Raw genomic sequence first — 13899 nt, forward strand, 5'->3', positions numbered from 1 at the left:
AGAGACAAAGAGTCAGATACCAATAGAAACGCAGCGTTGTCTCCATTTTTTCTCCATTCAATAATTACTAGTACTAATAGATTTGGGGCTTTAGTTTTTCAGGGGGTCGTGCACAGGTTGCACTTGCCTACGGCTGTTTTGAACATTTCACTGAGTTATTATTAACCGTACTTCCACTAATAAAAAATACAAACAATTTTAGGTATTGGTAGGCTCCAATATACTCATTCGACCTTGTCTTCGTAACATTTAGATGATGTTGTTGAAACCACTAGGCAGGAAGAGAAAGATGGTGATGGACATTAGAGTTGGTAGAGACATCGAAAAAAAAAGTGGTTAAATGGTGATTGATGATAGATCAAGGAGCAAGAGCCGCTAAGGCTGAGTTCGGAAGGAGGGGTTGGGAACCTCTCTCCTCCTGCACACAAACGAAGCATACATTAGCACAAAATTAATTAAGTATTGGCTTAAAATTTTGATGTAGAATCTTTCTTTGTATAAAACGTACTATTACTAGTTCGAAAAACATGTGTGTAAAAAAGAGAGAGTAGAGGTTGAGAAAAGTGAGAAACGAGTAGAAGCTAAGGACGGAAGAATGGTAATAGGCAGAAAAATAAAATGTGCTAAGATTAAGGGAGAGAGGTGAGGCAAGCGAGACCACATGACGTATCGTTTATTGGGTCTAGCATCGAGGGGACTATATCAGGAGCAGAGTACTTGGGCTCTTGGACTATTCACTAGAACAGATACCCTCATCTCAATTGGGCGGTAAGCCCCATCTCAATCGGGCATGGCGTCCGTCACAGGCTAGAAGTCACTGATGTGAAGAGCTATCTCAATCGGGTAAACGGCCGTCACGGATGATTCTATCTCAATCGGGCCCTAAGTAAAGCCCGTCACCGATAGCTTTGACCCAGACGACCAGTCAAACTATAGCCCGTCACAAATGACCTATCTCAATCGGACCACAACTAGCGCCCGTCACAAATGACCCTTATCTGTGACGGGCATTAACTATAGCCCGTCACAGATGAGTCATCTGTGACGGGCATTAACTTATGCTAGAGTCATTAACTTATGCTAGAGTTAATGCCCGTCACAGATGAGTATATTCCAAAAATAAATAAATTTTATTTTTTTGCTAGCCCTCACTCGTGTGCACCCACGCGGGAAGTTCAAACTTCCCAGTCGGTCACCCATCCCGAAATTGCTCCAGACCAAGCACACTTAATGTCAAAGTTCTTTAGAGATTGGCTTCCGGAAAAGTAATTGTAACATGTTGGTATGAGTATTCTATTAATCCTATTATGCGCTAGGCCAGGATGTCAAATTGGGGTTATTAAATGATTTCAAATGGAAAAGTCACCAAAACCAAAGTTGTAGAACTCATCGAGGTGCAAAATTTTTATTTTGGTCATTTCTCCATCTGACTCTATTTAAACAATTTGAAATTTGAAATTCAAAGTTTGAAAAGTTCAAATAGAATTTTAGATCAGTGAACGACTTCAACTGAAAAAGTCATCAACAACAAAGTTGTATAACTCATCAAAATATATAACTTTTATTTTGGTCATTTTTCTATATAACATTTTTTGAACCGTTTGAATTTGAATTTGAAAATATGACAACTTCAAACAACATTTTCAAATACTAAATGATATCAACTGAAAAATTCATCAACAACAAAGTTGAATAACTCATCAAGATCTAAAACTTTTATTTTGGTCATTTCTTCACACGACAAAGTGATAGTAACATTGTTCACAAAATTGACATATCTCTTGTCTGTTTTTATAAACTATAACACATATATGTAAAATTTGTGAATAATATTACTAACATTTCGTCAGATGAAGAAATAACAAAATAAAAGTTTTAGATCCTGATGAGTTATTCAACTTTGTTGTTGATGACTTTTTCAATTGAAATCATTTAGTATTTGAAAATGTTGTTTGAAGTTGTCATATTTTTAAATTCAAATTCAAACTGTTCAAAAAAATGTTATATTGAAAAATGACCAAACTAAAAGTTGTAAATATTGATAAGTTGTACAACTTTATTGTTGACATTTTTTCCATTTGAAATCATTTACTACCCGTAAAATTATTTTGCTATAGTCAACTTACAAATATAAACATTTCATATGAAAAATGGAAAAATAGTCATCGGTGACGGGCTTTAGTTAATGCCCGATAGAGATTAAGTATATAGCCCATCACTGATGAGTCATCTATGACGGGCCTAGTTGTTATCTCAAACGGGCCTCAAGTTGGTGCACGTCACAGATGATGGTCATCTGTGACGGGCCACAACTTGAGGCCCGTTTGAGATATGGAATGTTATCTCAAACGGGCCTAAAGTTGTGGCCCGTCACAGTCATCATCTGTGACGGGCCACAACTTTAGGCCCGTTTGAGATATGGAATGTTATCTCAATCGGGCCTAAAGTTGTGGCCCGTCACTGATAAGTGTCATCCGTGACGGGCTTAAGTTTTATACCCATCTAACATGTCTGTGCGACCATATCTCAATCGGGCACTTTTCGGCCCGATTGAGATGACTTCCTTGTGACGGCCCGCTATTTCTAAGCATATTAGAGCCCGTCACAGATAGAAGGATCTGTACTAGTGATTGTTGCTACTCCCTCTGTCCCAAATTATAGGGCGTCCCCTTTTTAAGAAAAATCAAACTCTGTAGCTTTTAACTAATAATTATACTAACTATATCTATACTAAGTATTATGCATGTTATATTACTATATTCATATTTTGAATTATTTTCATTTGATGCTAATTTCATATTTATTGGGATCATCGAATAAAATAAAATACTCGGTTAAAGTATATTATTGAAGGCCGTATAAAATAAATATATGTCTTATAATTTAGGACAGAGGGAGTACTCCAATTAGTGTTGATGTCCATTAAAATTGGTTTATCATCATAAATCGCTATTAATCATCTAACCTCGACGGTGCCACTAGCTCTGCTATTGGACTCTTTCATTCTTCCTACATATTTTGGAATTTTTTTTATTTTTAATTTTTTTTATTTAAAGTTTTACAAAAATAATTTTCCATTTTGAAAATTGACGGAAGTGGTCGCCTACCGCCCTCTGGGAGGGCGATTTTTAAAAATCGCCATCCCAGAGGGCGGCAAAAGTGACGTGGCAGATGGCCGTTCGCTCTCGGGCGACGGCCGTCAACGAAATTTGCAGGCGGCCCCCTTGCCGCCCTCCGCTAGGGCGATTTTGTACTGTGCGGGGGGCCGCCTGCAAATGGGCGGCGAGGGGGGCATGGAAATTTTGCAGGCGGCCCCCTTGCCGCCCTGGGGGAGGGCGATTTTTGCCTCCCCCCTATAAAGCCCAGTCCCCCCCTCTCTGAAATTTCATTATATTCACTAAAAATCCAAAAAAAAAACGAAAGAGAGAGAGGGGAGGGCAGCAGAAGGGGAGCGGCGAAGCCCTGCTGGTTCGCTCACTTCATCACAGGTTTGCTCCCATACATCTTTTGCATTTGTACTAATATGTTATGTTTGAGTATATATGTTGCATTTTAGTTTTAGTTCCATATATTTTAGCAGATCTGTAGCACACAGCACATATGTGTAGATCCAGAGCATAGAATATAATAGTATGAATTGAGACATAGACAATAGTGTTAATTGTAAGATGTAGTTTAGTTTGATCTGGAGAATGTAACCTACTTTTAGAATTTTGGATAACAATATTGTAGAGAATGTAACTTAGGGCGTAGTACAGAAATGCGAGGTTAACGTAGTTATTGTTTTCATCAGGCACAATGTCAAATAAGGTCACATTTCAGATAGTTCACGGTGAAGGAAATATTAGATTTGGTCCAGATGGTGTTGATCTGTCAGATTTTGTAATGACATCTAAGGGCATCGATAGGCCTGCGGAGAGAACATTTCAGTCAATTTATAGTTGGTTGTTGAGAGGATTTAGAATAGACCAAGAAGTCTACACAATGTCAGTATCAGTTGTAGTGAGTCGTGCAACAGAAGGTTATTTTTGGGAACTAATGCCGATGGACAGCACTGCTGCTTGGAGACGGTATGTGGAAATGGCTTTTGAACGGTCATGGCCCCTCGTTATATTTGTGTCGGTACAAGAGAAAGATATAAATGTTTCAATGCAAACCGAAGATGTAGAGGGTCCTAGCAATGCAGGGGATGTTGTTGGACCATCGATGCAAAATGAGGAAAATCAACCAAGGGAGGAGCAGGCCATGGGCATGGCGGATGAGGGGGAGAGAGTCGGTATAATTGTTGATGACATGGAGAGGGAAGATTCGGATAATGAGCAAGCGGACGACGACGCATCATCCGATGAGGAAGGTGATGTAATGGCCATTGATTGGGCAAATGAGGACTTCTCTGGACTTGTTATATCAGAGGGTGATCATGTAACCTGGGAGTATAAGGAGAACGAGGTAATTGAGGGTGCAAGGTATGCTCATAAGGATGAGATGAAGGAGGCGGTGAAGCATTGGGCAGTTTCCTTGCAGAGAGAATTTAGGGTGGTCAAGTCAACAAATTATGTGTATGAAGTGAGGTGCATGAAGGAAGATTGTCCGTGGCGTGTCCATGCTTATAAGGGTAAATGGAATGATTATTGGAAAGTTAGCATTGTGACCGAGCACAAGTGCTACTTACAAGGGGTGGAGAAGTATCACCGAAACATCACATCAGCTTTTGTTGCAAGTGAGATGTACAGCAGTGTTGTTGGTAACATTGGCTTTGAACTAAAATCAATTATTAGGCACATCGAGAACAAATTCAAGTACACCATAAGCTATGCAAAGGCCTGGAGAGCCAAACAAAAGATTATTGAGATGAGGTATGGCACATTTGAAGCTTCTTATGATAATTTGCCTCGTTTGTTAGCCACCATTGCCCAGAGGAATAATAATACTTACTATGACCTACATACATTTACATCGGTTGATGATCGAACAAAGAGTGTGCTGCAAAGAGCCTTTTTCTCATTGGGTGCTTGCATCAATGCTTTTGTGCATTGTCGACCTGTTCTATGCATAGATGGAACTTTTTTGACAGGTAAATACCGAGGTCAGATATTGACAGCAATTGGGTGTGATGGGAACAACCAGGTTCTACCTATGGCTTTTGCATTTGTAGAGAGTGAGAACACTGAAAGCTGGTACTGGTTCCTAGAGAGAGTGCACATTGCAGTGGTGCGTATGAGGCCCAACGTTTGCCTTATACATGATCGTCATGCGGGCATGTTGCGGGCTATTGACTACTTGCAGAACGGTTGGGATGAGAAGGGACTTCCAGCTAAGTGGCCTGATGTTCGGAGTCGGTGGTGCATGCGTCACATGGGTGAAAATTTCTACAAGCAATTCAAGAACAAGCATCTTATGGAGCTCTTTAAGAGGCTCTGTGCAGAGAACCAAGAGAAGAAATTTAATGAGTTGTGGGACAAGTTGGATGAGTTGACAACGAAGCAAACAGACGAGCAATCTCGCAGACCACAAATTGAAGGTGACGAGCCTCCCATACCTCTTGGTGCATTACATGATGACCCACCAACAATGAGAAGGAGGTCGGGGTCGTCCATCAGAAATTTCACTCAGTGGATTGAGAATGAGCCTAAGGAGAAGTGGTCTCTATTGTTCGACACCGATGGATCTCGGTATGGCATAATGACAACCAATTTGGCAGAGGTGTACAACTGGGTAATGCGAGGAGTTCGGGTACTTCCATTGGTTGCTATTGTTGAATTCATCCTTCACGGCACGCAAGCCTACTTTAGGGATCGATACAAGAAAATTGGTCCATCCATGTCAGATAAGAACATAGTGTTTGGCAACGTAGTGACAAAGTACATGGAAGATAAAATCAAAAAGGCACGGAGACATAGAGTTGTTGCTCAAGGCACACAAGTGCATCGGTATGAAATAATGTGTGTTGATAGGAGTAGGCGTGGTATCTATCGCAAGCAAGCCGTGCAGGAATGTGTCTTGAAGGCGGATGGTGGATGTACCTGCAGTTGTATGAAGCCGAAGCTTCATCACCTTCCTTGCTCACACGTTCTTGCTGCTGCCGGTGATTGTGGCATATCTCCCAATGTGTACGTCTCAAATTATTTCAGGAAAGAAGCAATCTTTCATACATGGAGTGAGGAGATATATGGGTTCGGGATCTCAGGATCTTACACAACGCCGAGTGCCCAAGTTTTTTATATTCCAGATCCATCTAAGTTAAGGGTGAAAAAGGGTCGACGCCAAACTAGACGCATCAGAAATGATATGGATGAGTCAGAAGCAGGTGGGAGGACTTTACGCTGCAGCAAGTGTGATCTGCGCGGCCATACTTACAAGAAATGCCCGAAGAATGCAGAAGTTCCAAGCGGCACAGATGCTAGTCCATCTGGACAATCAAGTGATGGTAGGCGACCACCTGGTGAAGGAACAACAAGCAGGCGCGCAAGGCCAAGGCGTCATCGCGCAGCAGGCGATTCCATGGTGTAACAATGCTATCGATTTAGGAAATAAAATGCTATTGTGATGTGATGAGTGTCGGACTAAATACTTCTATCGTGTAATTTCAATTGAATGTTGTTGTAATGAGTACCTCCAACTATTGTTGTACTAGTAGTATTGCGAACTACTCGTTGTTGTATCATAATGTTATCGTGATGAGTGTTCGGACTAAGTACTCATATCGTGTAACTGCAGTAAATGTTGTAATCAGAAATATTCGGTATTGTGACACTTTTGTTTGTTTGTACTCTTGTTTAATATGTGTTAGTAATTCGCTTATGAACATTTATTACTTATGTTGAACTAATTATTTCTATGTTTCTGATCAATCTATTTGCTGCAGGTATGGCGTACGACACACCGGCGCTGTTGAACCGTGGGATTGACAGGAACCACCGCTCGTTCCTGTCAACAGTCGAGGGTGCACAGCTCGGCACCTTCCGTCCACGCACGTCGCGCGAGTGGTTGCGTGTCGACCCCCGTCACGTTCCTTGGTACGCGTATGTTCACATTTCAACTCAACTTTGCTTTGTGTTGTACTTATGTTTAAAGTTTGCTCTATACAGGTTGCGTGCGGCAGGCCTTCTACCACTTTGTAGGCTTGTTGAGGCGGCGGCGGACGACCGTGACCCAGCGAAGCGGTGGGATGCAGACCGGTCACTCCTTGCCGCTCTGGTAGACCGCTGGAGACCTGAGACGCACATGTTCCACCTTCCCTGTGGGGAGATGGCTCCGACACTGCAGGACGTGTCGTACCTGCTCGGGCTACCGCTGGCCGGAGCACCAGTTGGTCCCGTGGACGGTGTTTTTGGGTGGAAGGAGGATATCACTGCGCGCTTCGAGCAGGTGATGCGCCTTCCACACCTAGGACCGGCCAACACCCTTCCTCCGTACTCTACCGTCGGGCCTAGCAAGGCTTGGTTGCTCCAGTTCACTGTAAGTAAATAAGTTGTTATTATCATACATGCTTATTTGCGGTCAACAGAGTGTTTTGTACTAACATTTCATTCTTAATTGTAGGCGGACCTTCTACACCCTGACGCTGATGATTACTCGGTTCGACGCTCCCTTGAGGCGTACCTGTTGTGGTTGTTCGGGTGGGTGATGTTCACTAGCACCCACGGGCACGCTGTGGACTGCCGGCTGGTCCACTACGCACGGTCCATCGTAGGACCTCGTCGTAACTTGATGTTCCATCCTCGCAGGACCTCGTTTGCCTTCGAGCGCCCCTAGCTTCGGAGCAGTGTGACCTACAGCACCAGTTTCGCACGGTACAGTTCAGCCCAGAGGTTAGTTCATTTTTGTTTCAGCTTTTGCACAAATATGTCACCATGTTTTAACTACACGTTTCCTCATCGCAGGACCTCGTCTGCATTCGAGCGCGTTCGCAGCCACGACCGGCGCTTCCGTGATCTCCGCAGGGGCATTCACCAGCACTTCCGGCGCGTTCGCCACCTCTTCGGGCGCGTTTGCTAGCTCTTCCTCTCACGGAGCGTCGATCCCTCGCCTACACGGTACTTTAATTTTTATTAATACTATTAAATACCTGTATGAAACTGATGGTCCTTGTCCAGCAGGATTTGCAGCCGGGATCTTCGGTACTGGGGCATCTTCGTCTCACGCCGGTAGGACTGGTCCTACTAGCCAGTTCTACGACGACGACTTGCACAGTGCACACCACCACGACGTACTAGGCTCCTCTCAGCTTGGAGGAGCTCCAGAGGCGCACACTCAGGAGCAGCCAGAGGTCACACCTGTACAGGCAGGACGGGTTGGCCGTGCCATACCCCCGGACCGACTCACGTACTCCCAGGGCACGTTAGGGCGCAGGGTAGGAGGGACAGGGGTAAGAGGCCTCGTCAGTAGTGTTCTACCTCTTCAGTCCTTATGTGACCGTTTCTTTTGGCTTACAAACTTGTAAAGCAGTACTACTTTTGCTATTACTACTGCAGTACTACTTGTGTTTGTCTCGTCTACATAGTTCTTTTCATTCATATGGTGCTAGAACAACTTATGCTCACGACAACACACTTTCGGTGCTTCACGGTAGTGTCAGATCCAGTAGCGCGCACAGTCCGCAACAGCACACATGAAAAGCGGCAGCTCGAGTAGTCACTATCAACTTTCGACACTGCCTGCTAACATAAAGTGAATCATGCCCGCGCGTGCTCGTCTTGTCACATCTAATGAATAATGTATCTCATTGAGTTCACATATATTGCACTGAAAACGACGTTATATAATTGACAATCTGAAGGCAACCTCTTCATATCTTCTTTCCCATTAGCACACAACTAACGAAAATGGAAGCATCATTCCTTGAGCGTCTCAACTGGCGAAGCGATCCTTTTGCTGGTTGGTTTCCACCATGGTGTGACCGTCCTTTGTGCGATTGTGGGGATGGATGCATACTCAAGTCTTCCCTCATGATACAAACTCGGGGCAGGAGATTCTTCCAATGCGCGAACTTTGATCAGGTATGCTTCATCTATTCGAAGTTCAAATGGATAAAAAAACTAACTTCTTCGTACACAATTGTAACATCTTACGCAGACATATCGTCCAATGTGCAACTTCATCGAGTGGGTAGACATGGAGAACCCACAAAACGACGGAACACGTGCATACCCACGTAGTGAAACAAGATCGGACTACCTAAGGCGGAAGGATGAGCATGAACGTCGAATTGCTGCTGAGGCTTTAGAATGGCAAGTAAATCCCCTAGGACTCCCCACGTGGCGTGAGCGTCCGGAGTGTCGTTGTGGTGACCGTTGTCAGGTCATAAGGTCCGTAAGGCACCGAACTCGAGGACAAAGGTGTTTCGTGTGTCCAAACATTGTCGACGATGATTTCGTGGTAATTACAACTATTCTTTTCATCACTCCTCAGTACTATCATTAACTTAACTATCCCAAAATGGATGTACATAGGAGGATGTAAGGAAATGTCAATTCGTACAATGGATTGACACAGTCAGAGTTACTTCAAGTGGCGGGCCGATAACGCAACCTGAACCGACCATACAGTTCATTCATGCTTGGATGGAGTACGAACGTCGGGTGCAAATTGCAAGCTTAGACTGGAGGAACAACCATTAAGGTTACCTAAATGGTCCGAGCGTCCAAAGTGTGGGTGCAGAGATCGCTGCCAGGTGGCTACATCCTTTGCTGAACAAACATTTGGAAGGAGATATTTTGTCTGCCCAATGTAGACAACGATTTCGTTGTATGTCGAACCGTTTACAAAATCTGCTATGATTTGCACAAAATTACTACCCAAACTGAATAACATTACTATTTTTACAGGGCAATACAAGGATGTGTGGATTTACTCGATGGATCGACAATGTCACTCCATCATATCATGGCCAAAAGATAACAGAGTCAGAAACACAAGTAGAGTATCAACGATTGAAGGACCACGAGAATGCAATGCATTCTGACCGACCTAGAAGGGGCCGATAGGTTACCGCATGCTTGATTCGTCGGGATCGACAAATTTGTACCGTGTATCGATGGCACTTCTTATCTATCTTATCATTACAATGTTTAATTATGGTGGTGAATTTTTGTATGCATAAGACTAAGGGCCTATTTGGATTGCTACCAAAAACATGCCCTACCAATATTTTGGTAATTTGAATAGTACTTATGTTTGATTTCGATTGAAGCCTATTCATTGGTAATACCTAATCTAGATTTGAGATTATGTAGAACATTCTTCACTACAATTTTACATTTTGGCAGCAAACCAAATATGGTCAAATGCAATTTTACCTTACCAAAGATTTGGTAGTGCCAAAACTTGCTTATATTTTGGCACTAACAAAATATTTGTACGGTGACATTCCAAATAGGCCCTAAAAAATAATAAAATTGTATTTTACCAGTCTTGGAGATTTTAATCTTGTATAGTTTTCAATATAAAAAGATTTGATAACTATTGATATTTATAAAAAAAATTATTTCTCAAATAAAGCATAGTATAAAATCGCCCTCCCCCAGGGCGGCAAAGGGGCGCCTGCAAAATTCCAGGCCCCCCGCCGCCCATTTGCAGGCAGCCCCCCGCACAGTACAAAATCGCCCTATTGGAGGGCGGCAAAGGGGCCGCCTGCAAATTTCCATGCCCTCTCGCCGCCATGCCCCCTCGCCGCCCATTTGTAGGCGGCCCCCGCACAGTACAAAATCTCCCTAGCGGAGGGCGGCAAGGGGGCCGCCTGCAAATTTCGTTGATGGCCGTCGTCCGAGAGCGAACGGCCGTCTGCCACGTCACTTTCGCCGCCCTCTGGGATGGCGATTTTTAAAAATCGCCCTCCCAGAGGGCGGTAGGCGACTACTTCTGTCAATTTTCAAAATGGAAAATTATTTTTGTAAAACTTTAAATAAAAAAAATTAAAATAAAAAAAATTCCATATTTTGTATATATACCTATAGTCGTCCCATTAAGTTTGGTGTGCATAAATTTATCAACGTACTCGCTGCCTAACGTCCGGAAGAATGAAATTTCAGCTAGCGCACGCCACTTTGAAAAACAAAGCTTGGACACTGTAGCACGTACTCCGCATACGGACGTCGCCCCTTGTACCACGATTAATTCCACGATCATTTTTTTTCTCCCTAGGCAGCAGATATACTAGCCCACGCCCCCCCGTCTACCACGATATGGGGATCGATATATCGATCACTACTCTCAAGTCGACCCAACCCGCCCGATCCGCACGCACGCGCGCGGCCGTTGATTTTCGTAGTAGAACCGAGCACGACGACGTGCGACCCCGCGTATGCAGCAGCTAGCGGCGACCGCGTACGACGACGTCGAGGAAACCGATCGCGATACAGCGGGAGTTTGCTCGTGCGAGACGGGGACGGACGACGCGCGCGCGCGCGCCGGGGAGAAGCAAGCAAAAGCTAAGGTCGTCGTTGTCGTCGTAGCAAATGCTACTGTACAGTTCAGTAGTTGGGGGTCCGGGCGCGCGCGCGGGCGCATTCACGGTGCAGGAAAATGTGTGGAAGCTATGGGCGCAACCGCGCAAGCGACGCCCGCGGCCGTACTAGTGTACCGGCCAGTTTCTCGCCACCACCAAAGTTTGACGGGCCGGGGCTCGCGCGCGCGGCGGGGCCCGCCACGTTAGCTGGGTGGCCGCGGTACTGAGGGGCCCCGGCGACCCGGCCGGCGCGCGCGGGGGACGTACGTACGTACTCCGGCTAGTACCGTACATACGTGCGCGTGCATCGCGCAACGTGATAGTGGGGGTTACTACCGCGGTAAAACAGAAGGGGAGTCCTCGGTGAAACCCATGGCAGTATGCGGATTGTTCACGGTAGGAAAAGAAAGGAGCTGTAGGCTGTGTTGAATTTCACTTGCAAAAAAAATTTACCGGGTCACATCGGATATATGAACACACATTTAAAGTATTAAACATATACTAATAATAAAATAAATTACATAATCCGCATGAAACCGCGAGATGAATTTATTAAACCTCATTAATCTATCATTAGCAAATGTTTATTATAGCACCACATTGTCAAATCATGGCGCAATTAGGCTTAAAAGATTTGTCTCACAGTTTACACGCAAACTATGTAATTACTATTTTTTAATCAATATTTAATACTCTGTACATATGTTCAAACGTTTGATGTGACGGAGAAAAAGATTTGCCGGTGGATCTAAACACCCCCGTAGTAAAAGAAAAAGGATATGTGTACTACGTGGAAAGATGCACACACTACTACCGAAAATCAGATTGTTATCGATAGAAAAACCAGTAAGTGCCGGACTTCTCAACCGACATCAATGTAGAACTGGCCCCTATAAAAAATATAGGTGTTGGTTTCTACAATCACATACCTATGCTTACAAGAAAGGCTACTAATAGATCACTAAATGCTTGTTGAAATCGTGTCTATCCGTGTATAATATTTATGTGGCACTATAATCTAAACTTTGCTATGTACATAGCACCTAAACTCCACCACTTTATATTTGATGTTTCGACTCATAACTGCTTTTTCTATTATATAAAAGATGCACACTTCACAACTGCTTAAAGAGATATGTATTAGCAATAAATCACTAAATTCTTATCAAAAGTGTAATCGCATGTGGGCAACAAAATTTATACGACTTTGGTTGGGAGAGTGGCACCAAGTGACCGACTCTAGCGTTGCATATTTGGTACTTCATTATTCATTATTGACTGTTCGGACCGTTATCATATACTTGGGTGTATATATAAGGATATGGTATGGAAAGAAATTTGAATGTTAGATGATTGATGGGATAAGTGCTATATATTATAAGTTCATTATATTCATGTATAAATTTTAAATGCTTAGAATATATACTTATATTTATATTAACTAGAAAAAATGCCGTGCATTACAATGGGTGAATGTTATTTTAATCTTATTATTGTTATACAGTTTAGATATGATCAAATTCACTGTGGGAATTCGCTTGGATATATTTTTTAGAAAATCATGAGCTGCAATTAGGAGTCCAACTTTCATCTCAAGTTAGCAGACAAGTTTTTTAAGAAATTCATACGACTTCTTTTGTATTTCTAAAAGCAAACGGACTTAAAGTCCGACTCAAACACGGATCTGTATTTCCAAAAGAGAACGAACTTAAAAACCGATTCAAATACGGATGACTTACCAAAATACCGGCAAAAACATCTTCAATTTTTATAATAGTATAGAAGAGATTTATAGATAGATTTCCACGGTTAAACATGCTGTGAGTGGACATAATACATGCGTTTGGAGAAGAAGTATGCTCTCCTATTTTTGGTAAAGATTGAAACTACGACGTTTAATGGGAAGCAAACTTTTGCTTTTGCAGCATTCTTTTAGTGGACGAGATCGATGTACGTTATTAGTAAATCCATTCTACTAGTAGTAAATGTGGCGCTTTCACCTCTTTGTGAATTCCTGAAATGATGTCGATCTTTCGTTGTCATTCCAGTTGTGTAATCAACGATCGATTTTTTCTAACCTTGCATCAAAGAGATAACATTCCACTTATAAATATAGCTTCAGTGGTGGTGGTGAATTCCCTCTCAGGTTTGGAAAAAAAAAAGATGCCACATCTTATATATCCAAGCTTCTCTAGCATGTATTGCAGCAAGGACACGCACACAAGTGTGCCGCATGTTGTGTGAAAAGCGCTAATTTGTGGGTGTGCGTATTTTGTGTGTAGGACATATGGGGTGAGCATCCTCAATTGTACTCTCTCTCTCTCTCTCTCCAAATAAGTGATGGATTAAGAATCGACAATGGATTTCCTATTACACTCCCTAAAGTTAAAACTTTGTAAATCTCGCCTATAAATAAATGCTATAAGGGACTCCATATCCCAACCCCTCAATTT

The sequence above is a fragment of the Oryza glaberrima genome, chromosome 7 (assembly GCF_000147395.1).
Source record: "Oryza glaberrima chromosome 7, OglaRS2, whole genome shotgun sequence".
Lineage (NCBI taxonomy): Eukaryota > Viridiplantae > Streptophyta > Magnoliopsida > Poales > Poaceae > Oryza > Oryza glaberrima.